General features: G+C 43.8%; 1 long non-coding RNA gene across 1 annotated transcript; it reads left to right on the top strand.

The window, feature by feature from the left end:
• The first annotated feature begins 1207 nt into the window (after nucleotides 1–1207).
• Nucleotides 1208–11583, top strand: LOC146857845 (uncharacterized). Its single transcript, XR_014979621.1, has 4 exons — nucleotides 1208–1322; nucleotides 6949–7114; nucleotides 11086–11136; nucleotides 11373–11583. It is a non-coding gene; the product is annotated as an uncharacterized LOC146857845 (long non-coding RNA).
• Nucleotides 11584–12090: the final 507 nt, after the last annotated feature.

Below are 12090 nucleotides of genomic sequence, written 5' to 3'. Positions count from 1 at the left end.
GAAGCTAGGTTTGTGTGCCAGCGTCAGCTCAACGTCCTGTGTCTCAGGGCAAACTTATTTAGGGGCTGAGTCACAAAGGGCCGATCCGCACTTGTGACGGAGACCTCGTAGTCGTGGTGGGGTCCCACACTTGTGGTAGGAGCTCCGTGCTTCAGTTACCAATTGCAGAGGACCCACCATGAATGTGGAAGTCCTTTGTGAATTGGCAGCAGAATCTCCACATGCCTAAAAAAAAAATAATGTTTCCTTGAGTAATGTAACTGGTGCTCCATCCTTTGGTTCAAGCTCGCATTCCACTACTTTGAACAAAGCAGCGTACTTAAAGTTTACCAAATCCTTGCATCCAAATATCCTGCCTAACACGGATTATACATTAGGCTGCAGTCAGGGCTTTAAGCATGCACAGCCGTGGTTATTTAGCACTGAATCCGTTTTGCATATGAACTCTGAATGATAAATTCTATCAATGTCATTATTTGGACGTCCAAGGTTCTGTATTTCTTCAACATGCAAAAGTGTTTCATATTAGTATTAAGAATAGAAATAAAGCAGCTAGGTATGCACTCAATTATACTAATTAATACATTTTTCAAGTAATCAAAACTATAAACCAACAATGATCAATAGTGTGTGCACCAGGTAAGTGGCACTGCCAGCCACCTAATTTGAACTGAAAAATTAAAGATTCTAGATAAATACCTAGAAATACCGAGTGCACTACGTGATGCCACTAAGAGGCGTACTCGTCGTATTCAAAATTACAAACAATAGTTCTACCATTATACACAATGTGTTTTAAAATTAGTACTCAGTCCTTTGTGAAATACATCATATTTGTAGAAGACACAGCTTAGAACAAAAACTTCAAATAAACAGATGAAGTCTTCTGCCTTTATTTTTGATGAACGCAGATAGCTTCTTATTTGAGTAGAAACCAACAGAAAGTTGCTTGTAGTCAGCTGTATAAAGTTCTTAAACTTCAAACATCAGCAAAAAAATCCCAATGCATTTCGGGCTGTCCATATAAGCCCTTCGTCAGGGGAATCTACAAATATAAACACAACTATATATGGTCTGCGGATGTTGCAAGGTAACATAGAACAGTAGGACAGTTAGCATCCAATCGGTAAGCGTCCCGTGGGGCTCGGACTTACTTACAGTTTCTTGGCATTCATGTTTTCGTGTTTTGGGCACCCTTCACTGATTAAGTGTCTTGGATTGCAGAAAGCTACAGTATACGATAGTCCCGGCTTACTTAAGACATCGTGTACAGATTTATTGATCGTACTTGTGTTTGTGTCCACGAACTTCAGTGATTGAAGGTACGATCTTTTACATTAGAGATGGTTGACTTTCATAACCACGGAGGTTGTCGACATGTCCAGTGCACATGGGTGTTTTGGTTTTGAATCTTTCTTCAGTCTAGTCTTGGTCTTGTATCTAACTTGTGGACTTTCACTTTTCATGGTTAATTTTCGTGGCGGTCCTTTTTTCTTTTCTTTTTCTTTTTCTTGCTGAACATCACAATGTATGCTTCCTGACCCCTAATGAATCCATTACAAAGCTATTAGCTACTGTTCTATGTTACCTTGCAACATCCGCAGACCATATATAGTTGTAGATTCCCCTGACGAAGGGCTTATATGGACAGCCCGAAATGCATTAGGATTTTTAGCTGATGTTTGAAGTTTAAGTACTTTATACAGCTGACTACAAGCAACTTTCTGTTGGTTTCTACTCAAATAAGAAGCTATCTGCGTTCATCAAAAATAAAGGCAGGAGACTTCATCTGTTTATTTGAAGTTTTTGTTCTAAGCTGTGTCTTCTACAAATATGATGTATTTCACAAAGGACTGAGTACTAATTTTAAAACACATTGTGTATAATGGTAGAACTTTTGTTTGTAATTTTGAATACGACGAGTACGCCTCTTAGTGGCACCACGTAGTGCACTCGGTATTTATCTAGAATCTTTAATTTTTCAGTTCATATTAGTATTAAAGCATTTATTGCAAATGACTTGATCCGAGAAACATTCCTGCCTCCTCCCTGTTAACAATGTTAGTTAACTAAGAGGCAACTACAATGTCATGTAGCTCTATGGCCTGGATTCCTATTAGAGTAAATCAAACACGTTTTTTTTTGTTGCACATCCTGCACTCGGGTATATCTCTCACGTGTGAATGAACAAAAAGGAGACTCTAAAAGGAGAAAAAAAGTATTTGTCTACGCTCACTCAATTTGGTCTAGGTGGGAAGCCAGGATTGATCCCGGTTTCATGGTGCTATCTAGCCAGGAGATTGAAATCTTTTTCCCATGACAAGTAATGCCCAGTCTTTAATTGTTGCCAAATGTGATTAGAATGAAGAACACAGTCAGAAACCACTTTTTGTTTTGCAGTTTTATATAGCACAAAGCAAACTTTCCCCACTGACACAAAGGAACTTAAAAAAACACACAGACTACATTACATCTTTTTTTATTTCTCAGCACATGGACTTTTTAACTAGATTTAGAGGATTTGAGCAAAGGCTGAGATTCGAACCTGGTTCCCTGGGGCGTAGCTTCAATTGGTTCAGCAGGTGCAGCGGCACTAGGGCACGTAGGCCTGAGTGTCCCCCGCACCATGAATATGTCTGTATTTTACAATTCAGACAGTAGCTATGGGTTCAGGGGGCCACCTCCTTCCTTGCACTAGGACCCGTGACACATCGATTTTGCCACTGCTGGTTTCCCATGTGCCAGGGTTCGCATATCTAACCACTAGACAACCTCTTCACTTGTAAAAGTTCGGCTCATTTCGGATTCAGGCTTCCAAGAGCACTTTGCCTCGAGGCATCAGTGGCTTCCCACCACTATTTAGTGTGGTGATCAGCTCGCCTTTTAACACGAATTGGGCAGGCTATATTGAATTTAATGCTTCATAAATGTAAAAGTGTGTGTTTGGGTGCCTATCAGAATGCAGTTGAATGTGGGACTTCATTTTGAAAGAGGTGGAGGTGGGAATTTGTTTTTATCCTATGTGACTGTTTAAAAGTGTCAGTGCGAGTCTCCCCCAAAATTTATCCTGATTGGGTGATGACACTTTATTATCTCTTATCAGGAATACCTATTGTGATGCCACGAAAACTTCTTTGATGGCGGGAAACCCTAACACAATGAAAGAATCTCCTGTGTGTGTCTTGGACAGCAAAGCTGTACATTAGGTGAGGCAGGCCCAGGAACGATAGCCGTCATCACTAAACTTTACATATTTTGATTATCACTGTATACATTATGAAGCAGAGGTATAGACTTTCTCGCTCTCCCTCACTATCTGCTGTTCTTACTCTCCTTCTCACATCATTTCTTTCCTGCTCTCTATTCATGCTCTACCTGTTTTTCTTCTTTCGCTCCACTCTTGCTCGCTACTAACTGCTTTTCACTTCTTTTTCTTCCACTTTCCTTTCTGTCCCCTTCTACACTCTTCCTCTCTAGGTACACTGTGCACTTTTCTTCCCTTCCACTTTCCCCTCTTTCCACTTTTTATTCTCATCATGTTTCTTTGTTGCATTTTTCGTTGTTATTCTCATTTGCAATCTTTTGATTGCAAAGTCCCTCGAGGCTTACCTTCCTTTCTTGTGTTAGCTCCTTTCTGGAACATGGGCCACATACATGTGCTCTTCCTCATGTTTGTTCTTCCTTGTCTTTTTGCAGTGCACAATTTTTTTGAAAATGTATAAAAGTTTCAGCATTATTCTTGGACGTGCAATGTGCTTTCCTACTTTTAACACGGGCACACAGCTTCTTCTTTATGTTGCTTTTATGCTATCTGTCTCTATTGACACTTTAGTTACTTATACTGTACTACCCTACGCCACACTGCAGTGCTCTATCCCACTCCATGCGACTCCACTGTGCTCCCTGCTTAGTGACTTTAAGTTACTTCACACTGGTTCTGTGAATGTCTGTATCAGTCTGTCATTTGGTGTCTAAGTGATTGTATGAGTGTGTGAGTGGGTACATGAGTGGCTGTATGGATGATTGATTATTTGTCTGAGTACCTGTCTGGGTGTGGGGGTGTGTGCGACTGCCTGTATTGATGAATGAGTGGGTGAGTCAGTAGCTGTATGGGTTAGTGAATGCATGTGTGAGGGGCTGTATGGGTGAGTGTGTGCATGGCTGTGTGGGTGAGTGAATGGATGTGCTAGTGGTATATGGGTGAGTACCTGGGTATGTAAAGGGCAGTATAGGTGAGCAGTGGGGTGTGTAAGTGGTTGTATGGGTGAGTGTGTGCTTGTGTCAGTGACTTTATGTGAGTGAGTCCCTGTTAGTATCTGTATGCATATGAAGTAGGGGTGTGTAATTGTATGGGTGAGTAAGTGGCTGTGATTGACTGTATGGGTGAGTGAGTAGGTGTCAGTAGCTCTACAGCTGACTAACCCAGTGCGTGAGTGATTGTATGGGTGTATGAGTGAATATATCAGTGGCTGTATGAGTGAGTGGGTGGGCGTGCATGGCTGTATGGGTGAGTGGATGTGTGTGTAGATATATGAATTTGTGAGTGGGTGTGTAAGTAGTGGTATGGATCTGTAAATGGGTTTGTGAATTATTATGTGGTAGTGGGTGTATGAAAGGTTCTATGGGGGTGTGAGTGGGTGCATTAGTGATTTTGTGGATGATATCATTAGTGATGTAATACGTGACGTCATAAGTGGTGCACTGCGGGGGCGCAAGTTATAGTTAGCTCAGCTAACTATAACGGGTGAATTTCAATGGTTTTGTTCAAGTGAAACCTAAGCTTAACTAAAACGTCCCTGTAACCTTTGATTTTTTCATTGAACTACTAAAGTTTTTTCAATCACCATTTCCTAACTATAACGCCCCTGAGTTTGAGGTGGTTTTTTGTCATCCAGTTTTGGGAGTTGGCTTGGAGCAACCTATCAGTTGCTCCAAGCCTCACCAATTGCACTCTTGTCCCCTGCACAGCTCAAGGGTCCATATCATTTTAAAACCTGTTAAACCTAGACTCTTCCTGCACCGTATGCATGCCCCCAGGAGATTCAGTGGTGACACCCCAACCTCAGCCTATCCAGTTGTTCTTGCTCCTCATCACTCATAACCCATGTCACTCAGCCAGATCATTGTACCAGCCATGTAAATGTAAATGTATGGATACTTGTATAGCGCACGACTACCCGGAGGTCTCTCGGCGCTTGTACGAATACCGCTGTGGAACCCATCCTGGCTTTTCCCTGTGAGGCGTCCACTCCTGGGCACCCCCAAGGTGAAGGCCAGGCATCCTTAGCGTTGTGGGGGCCGTTGTGGAGATTAAGCAAGCTATTGCCCAGAGTTGCAGAGTGGGACTCCATGATTAGAATGGCACCGAGGCGAGAATTATCAGGTCCGTGGAATTAATGAGCCCAAGACCCGCCGAGGCGGGGAATTGAACCCTGGTCCCGGGCTAGACCTCTGCATCAGGGTCTGCCGCTCTAATCATTGAGCCACACTTCTCCACTGTCAATACCCACCCCTGGATACCTTGCATCTCGCGTTCACTGTACCCTTTATTTACACCCAGCTTTATCACTCACATAGAAAACCATTGTGCCTGCACTGTTTAACCTCTGTCCCAGTACACTATAGCCCTACAGTAATACTCATCCAAAATACTAGAAGCATATCATCCAACCCCACCCCAGCAACCTTACACCAAGCATTCCCAGATATTCTGTATTTCTCATCTAGAAAACCCAACTAGTTTGTGGCTGCAACAATACTGCCAACCAAACTCAGCCCAAGCACTTGCACAAGGTCATTATAAAACATCATGTCACATTGACACACATTTGTTTCTTGTTTTGCTTTTACAAAGTGTTCACTTTGTTAGTACAATTTGTTCGCTAAAATGAATCGAAGACTTTAACTCTCAAAATACTTTGATGTGTTAAATGAAGCCTAGGACTCCACATGAGATGTTCCTGTAATACAGTTTTATCTCATAAACCTGATGCAACCTGAATGGCACTCCTTCCTCCAGCATCATATGCCTCTCAATCACTATACCTTGTCAATCTTCCCCGCACAGAGAACTAGCTCCTTTACATATATTATATGCTTGACTAACATTTACACTAATCAGCAGTCATTAACAAAACCACTCAATATCCCTCTGTTTTGCCAGACCCTACTCAAAGCCACTGTGCTTCTTTCTCACTATACCATCACCCACTCACAACACATCCCAGTAACACTACTCACCACTAAACATTTTTTTTCCTTTTCGGTGCTGCTGGTAAATATTTGAGAATCAACAGGCAACTGTATTTCCATTATCTCAAGAAATTGTCAAACTATGTAGGGGCCACTGGAATTATGCAGCTGAAGAGGACCAAATCATGGGGCATAGTTGACTAAATTATGTGGTAAAACAAGGCACTTTTTGTAGACTAATGCAGCACATTTCGTGATATTTTTGCATTTATTATTTTGGCATTTTTATTGTTGTTGGCACTGGCTTAGCGAAGGTTTCACTCCATTAGTATTACTTCAAAACTCAAATACAGCAATAGGCTACAGAAAGGTGACCCATCAACCTTCACAAAAGGACTTCCACTATGCAGCAACAGATTAGTAACTGCTCTGTGCCTCTCCACTGTATGCCACTCTACGCGACCAAAATGGTAGTAAGTTTAGGATTTTGTCTTAAGTTAGTTCTGTGAATCGGGCCCTATATAGCGTCTCCTTAAGAAATCAGGAAACTAAGTTACATCTATTTTCTCTTTATATCCAGCCCGTGTTAAATAAGGGAAACAAAAGAATAACCATTTTTCCTCTCTCCGTGGATCAGATAAATCAGATAAGTAACTATGTCCTTCTAATAATATATAACATCATCATCCTACCATATACCTGATAGACAAGGATTCTTTGGTTAAATATATCTTTCTTCTCTCGTATTCTGTACAGGACGAGAGGCTGAAGAAACTCCGACGCGAAGAAACAGAGCTACACAAGCAGGTACCTCCGGCGAGGGAACATGGATGCGGACAGGAACCCGGAAGAAGAGATCAACGACCTGTTAGAGGAAGACCCGCGTGTCGGAGCCGTAACATGTCAGAGACGTCCAATCAAGGTACCGCAAATACTAAGCATGGCCTCATGGCTCTGTTTGCACTTGTCAACTGGTATTGGGGGATTCTGTTGCCTTAACAAAATCATTTGCTACTTATTCTCCTAATGAATGACTCCACCCCTAGTCTTGATCACCCACTCAGGTGTTCACCTGCACTCTGACATAAACAATAACAGGCACAGAACTAGACTGATGTCATATACCTCACGATGGTTTGGTTGGCATGAGGTATGCACGGTTGCAACCTTGAACATAAGCAAATATGATTCTGATATGAATTTTGATATTCCCTTCTCCGCAGGTTGCTCCACTGCGACGATTGGCACACCTTAGTGGTGCCAGACCCAGATAGTGATAGTATCACCCTCTGCACACTGTAGATAGAAACATACACAGGTCCTGACGAAATGCCATGAGGGCATGAAACATGTCGACCACTAGAGTAGGAGACAGTTAGAGACAAATACATGTCACACTAACTGTCCATCTTCCTCTAACTTTTTAATGAGGTGGACAGCTGTCCTAAATAAACACATTCAACAGACTATCCAACCTTTTTTAACTCACTCTACTCATCTACACTCCTTCAGGCCCCTCACACCCACGCACTCAACCGCAAGGAACAAAAGATCTCCGCTAAAGAGCCCCTTCACGGGTGCCCGTCGGGCATTGCACCGCCGGCCCGACGAGGAGCTGGCCCAGATGAGGAAGCATGACACCTAGCTTGCTGGGTGTGTGAGGGCATTAGTTCCGAATATGGGAACTCCCCTTCCCTACCTATAGGTTCTTTGAGTCCAATCAATATCGACGGATTTGAGAATTGACCTCACTAACAAACCATCCCCTTAAGGAACTGCATACCCTTTCTAAATAAAGCAGAACCACACCCAGCCACTCCTGGCACAATTTCTACTCTGATTTAGGACTATGAAAATACATGAATATACATACAGTGTTTAAAATATATGTTTGCATATGTGGTTCTGGATCATATTATTGTACACAGACTCCTTCACACTTAACTAACATCTGTCTTCAAAAGAGCAATGGGGGAGGGGTTGTAACTCGTTGACAATTTGAGCTACAAATGACATGCAAATCTGGCGCATAGCCTTGAGTTTGGATTTAATTTCAGCTCTCCCAATAATTAGATCAGTTGCCCTGTTCCCAGCATTTGGTTGTTAGCTCCTATTTGGATTTCTGGTCAGTATGCATGGGCGTCCGCAGGGGAGGGGGGGGGGGCAAGGAGGGGCACTTGCCCCCCCTAGTGCGCCCCTCTTTGGGCCCTGTGGGCTGCGGACCCCCAGGGGTCCGTGACACATTCCCAGGGGTCCGCGAACTGGATCGTATTATATTGAAGCGCCCATGCGCTACTATGGCTACAAGCACTAAATGACAGCGCAGGCCAGGGCGGCAGGACCAAATAAAATCGGGCCAATCACCATTTCAGCTTTGGGGTGGAAGCTGAAGGGTGATTGGCTTATTATTTTATAGGCGCGCACGCTCGCTCACGTTCGCACGGCAGTGCGTCTTCCCTCGCGTTTGCGGCCAGCCCAGGAGCATTTTGCCGCCCAACGCCCTGTCTCTGCTTTTAGCTAAGAACACTAGCATTCCGGCATCTCGGACCACTCGAGGTCGGAGCACGTGAGTATTTATTTTTTAATTAAATTTACAGCTAGTGGGCAAGGGCAAGGCCAGGGGAATTCGGACGCCGTTTTTATTGAGGCCGGGTCACAGTGTACTTACTTACCCATACATGCCACCATTTCAGGAGAGCAAAGTGGGAGATTCTGTAAAAAAAATCGGGAGAATGGGGCCTTGAATCGGGTTACTGTCATGTATGGGCCTTGGAAGTGTGTTGGCTTGCTGCAGGATCGGACATTTAAAACGCAAATGCACGTGTTTTTCTTACCTGTTAGAAGCATGGAGCGCCAGGGCCGGCTTTAGGACGGTGCGACCGGTGCCACCTTCCTGGGGGCGCCGTGCTTGAACGTTTATTACGCTTTTGAAGCACCTGCTGCAGCGTTTCTTTCCCCCGGCAATTACCAGGCTCACATAAATGTCACAATAACTCCTGTGATTAATTATCGTCCGAGAGAGATCAGCATTTTTTTGCATATTTGAGGTTTTGACTTATGTGAAGTTAGTGCAGAGGGTTAATATGCCTTCTGCAAAGAACGTGTACCAAGTGATTACAGAGTGCGTATGTACAGATCAGCAGGTTACTGCTTTCAAAAGAAACCTCCTTTTGTTACTTGCAATTTATAACTTAAAGAAGCATGGAGCGCCAGGGTCGGCTTTATGGCGGTGCGACCGGTGCCACCTTCCTGGGGGCGCCGTGCTTGAACGTTTATTACGCTTTTGAAGCACCTGCTGCAGCGTTTTTTTCCCCCGGCAATTACCAGGCTCACATAAATGTCACAATAACTCCTGTGATTAATTATCGTCTGAGAGAGATCAGCATTTTGCATAGTTGAGGTTTTGACTTATGTGAAGTTAGTGCAGAGGGTTAATATGCCTTCTGCAAAGAACGTGTGTACCAAGTGATTACAGAGTGCGTATGTACAGATCAGCAGGTTACTGCTTTCAAAAGAAACCTCCTTTTGTTAATTGCAATTTATAACTTAAAGAAGCTTGGAGCGCCAGGGCCGGCTTTAGGGCGGTGCGACCGGTGCCACCGTGCCACCTTCCTGGGGGCGCCGTGCTTGAACGTTTATTACGCTTTTGAAGCACCTGCTGCAGCGTTTCTTTCCCCCGGCAATTACCAGGCTCACATAAATGTCACAATAACTCCTGTGATTAATTATCGTCCGAGAGAGATCAGCATTTTACATAGTTGAAGTTTTGTCAAGTTAGTGCAGAGGGTTAATATGTCTTCTGCAAAAAACGTGTACCAAGGGATTACAGAGTGCGTTTGCGCATGTACAGATCAGCAGGCAGGTAGGGATTGGGGTGCCAGGGGGTAATTTTAGGGTCTGGGTGGGTATGGGTGTTGGTGTGCCAGGGGATAATTTTAGGGTTCAGGGTGGGTATTGGTTTTGGGGTACCAGGGGGGTTATTTTAGGGTTCAGGGTGGGTATGGGTTTTAAGGGGCAAGGGGGGTAATTTTAGGGTTCAGGGCGGGTATGGGTTTTGAGGGGCAGGGGTAATTTTAGGGTTCAGGGTGGGTATGGGTTTTGGGGTGCCAGGGGGATAATGTTAGGGTTCATGGGGGGTATGGGTTTTGGGGTACCAGGGGGTTATTTTAGGGTCCTGGTGGGTATGGGTTTTGGGGTGCCAGGGGGTAATTTTAGGGTTCCTGGGGGGTATGGGTGTTGGTGTGCCGGGGGTAATTTTAGGGTTCAGTGTGGGTATGGGTTTTGGGGTACCAGGGGTGCAATTTTAGGTGGGATGCAAGGGGGGGACATTTTAGGGTTCAGGGCAGGTATGGGTTTTGGAGTGCCAGGGGGGTAATTTTAGGGTCAGGGTGGGTATGGGTTTTGGGGTGCAAGGGGGGGGCATTTTAGGGTTCAGGGCAGGTATGGGTTTTGGGGTGCCAGGGGGACAATTTTAGGGGTGAGGGCGGGTATGGGTTATGGGTTTTGGGGTGCCAGGGGGACAATTTTAGGGATCAGGGAATGTATGAGTTTTAAGGGGCCAGGGGGTAATTTTAGGGTTCATGTGTGCTCTAATTGTTGTCCAGTTTCAAATGCAGAATTCACTACTTTTTTTTCTCAGCTTGGCCTGAGCATTACCCGACCCTGATTGTCTGCCATTTTAGCTCCGCCCCTATTGATTAACATTAGCTACGCCCCTTCATTTGCCAGGTTAGCCCCCCCCTGGAAAAATTTCTGCGGACGCCCATGTCAGTATGGTAATTTGTTAGACTGTTTTCCAAATAAGAATACTGTAAGTAGGGTTCAGGCTCAACATGGCTGCCTCCATGATGGTTTTGTAAATGAAATCTGGTATTGATTGCTTTCTGTTTGCAGAGGAAGCGTGACAGCGTCTGGTGAACAGCCGCAGTTTCTTCAGTTAGACAAGTGAGTCTTCTTCCTTTACCTCCTGCCCACCTTTTCATCAATGCCTTGCTCTCACCATTACCTCTTTGAACAAGTAACCTTAATGTTAAACTTATGAACCCTTGTAACCATATCTCATCGGGCACACTATATGAAATGAAAGGATAGGAACAGTTTAAAGGCAGCCAGTCCTATTAAAAACCTAAAATAGTGGTGTTAACATGATACTGATGTATGTTAATTTCTTTTTCCTCCAGACTCTATGACGTCTATGTGCAGGGATGAAGGCTGGCCATCACTGGACAACAGAACTATGAGAAGGAAGCTGGCTATAAAGAGTTGCAAAACTGGAAGAAGACTAAAGAAAACTCTGAATCTAAAAACAAATATTGAAGTTGCTGGCTTTCATTAAGCCTTTTTGTAGTATTCTGGCATTTTTCCCCTCTTGAACAGTGTCCTGGACTTTCTTTATGTTCTCTTGTTCAGTATCCTGGCTCATGTGGGGCCAAAGGTGTGTTTTAGATCAATACAATTAAACGTTAACACACCCCCTTTGATGCTTTTTCATTTAACCATTACTTTTTTCAGTCTTTTGCCACTGGTCACCACATTAAACAGCTTTCAATAATGCTCTGTACCTCCAAGTAAGGCAAGTCCCAGTGAGTCAGGAGTATGGGAGTAGCTGCACAAGTTATTAATCTTATCTGAACGCAAAGTATAACATTGTTGAAGCCACTACCTTTGTATGCATATTGTATTTCTACAGCACAAAGCTAGCCAAAAGCAATGTATCTGAGATTTTGTTCAGTGCCCGCATCTCACGGTAGAGTTTAAAAAGTAATCTTACCAGAGTAGATTATTGATTTTATAATTGGGACCAGATTTATGGAAGTTTTGTTTTTGGTTTGCTTAAGTTTTGTAATGCGGACTTGACGCAAAATCTTTTCAGGATTTATAAACCAGAGCAAATTGGTA

This window comes from Triturus cristatus, chromosome 3_2 (genome assembly GCF_964204655.1).
Source record: "Triturus cristatus chromosome 3_2, aTriCri1.1, whole genome shotgun sequence".
Taxonomy (NCBI): domain Eukaryota; kingdom Metazoa; phylum Chordata; class Amphibia; order Caudata; family Salamandridae; genus Triturus; species Triturus cristatus.
Note: the sequence above shows the minus strand (reverse complement) of the source record. Positions and strands in the feature narration are given on the sequence as shown.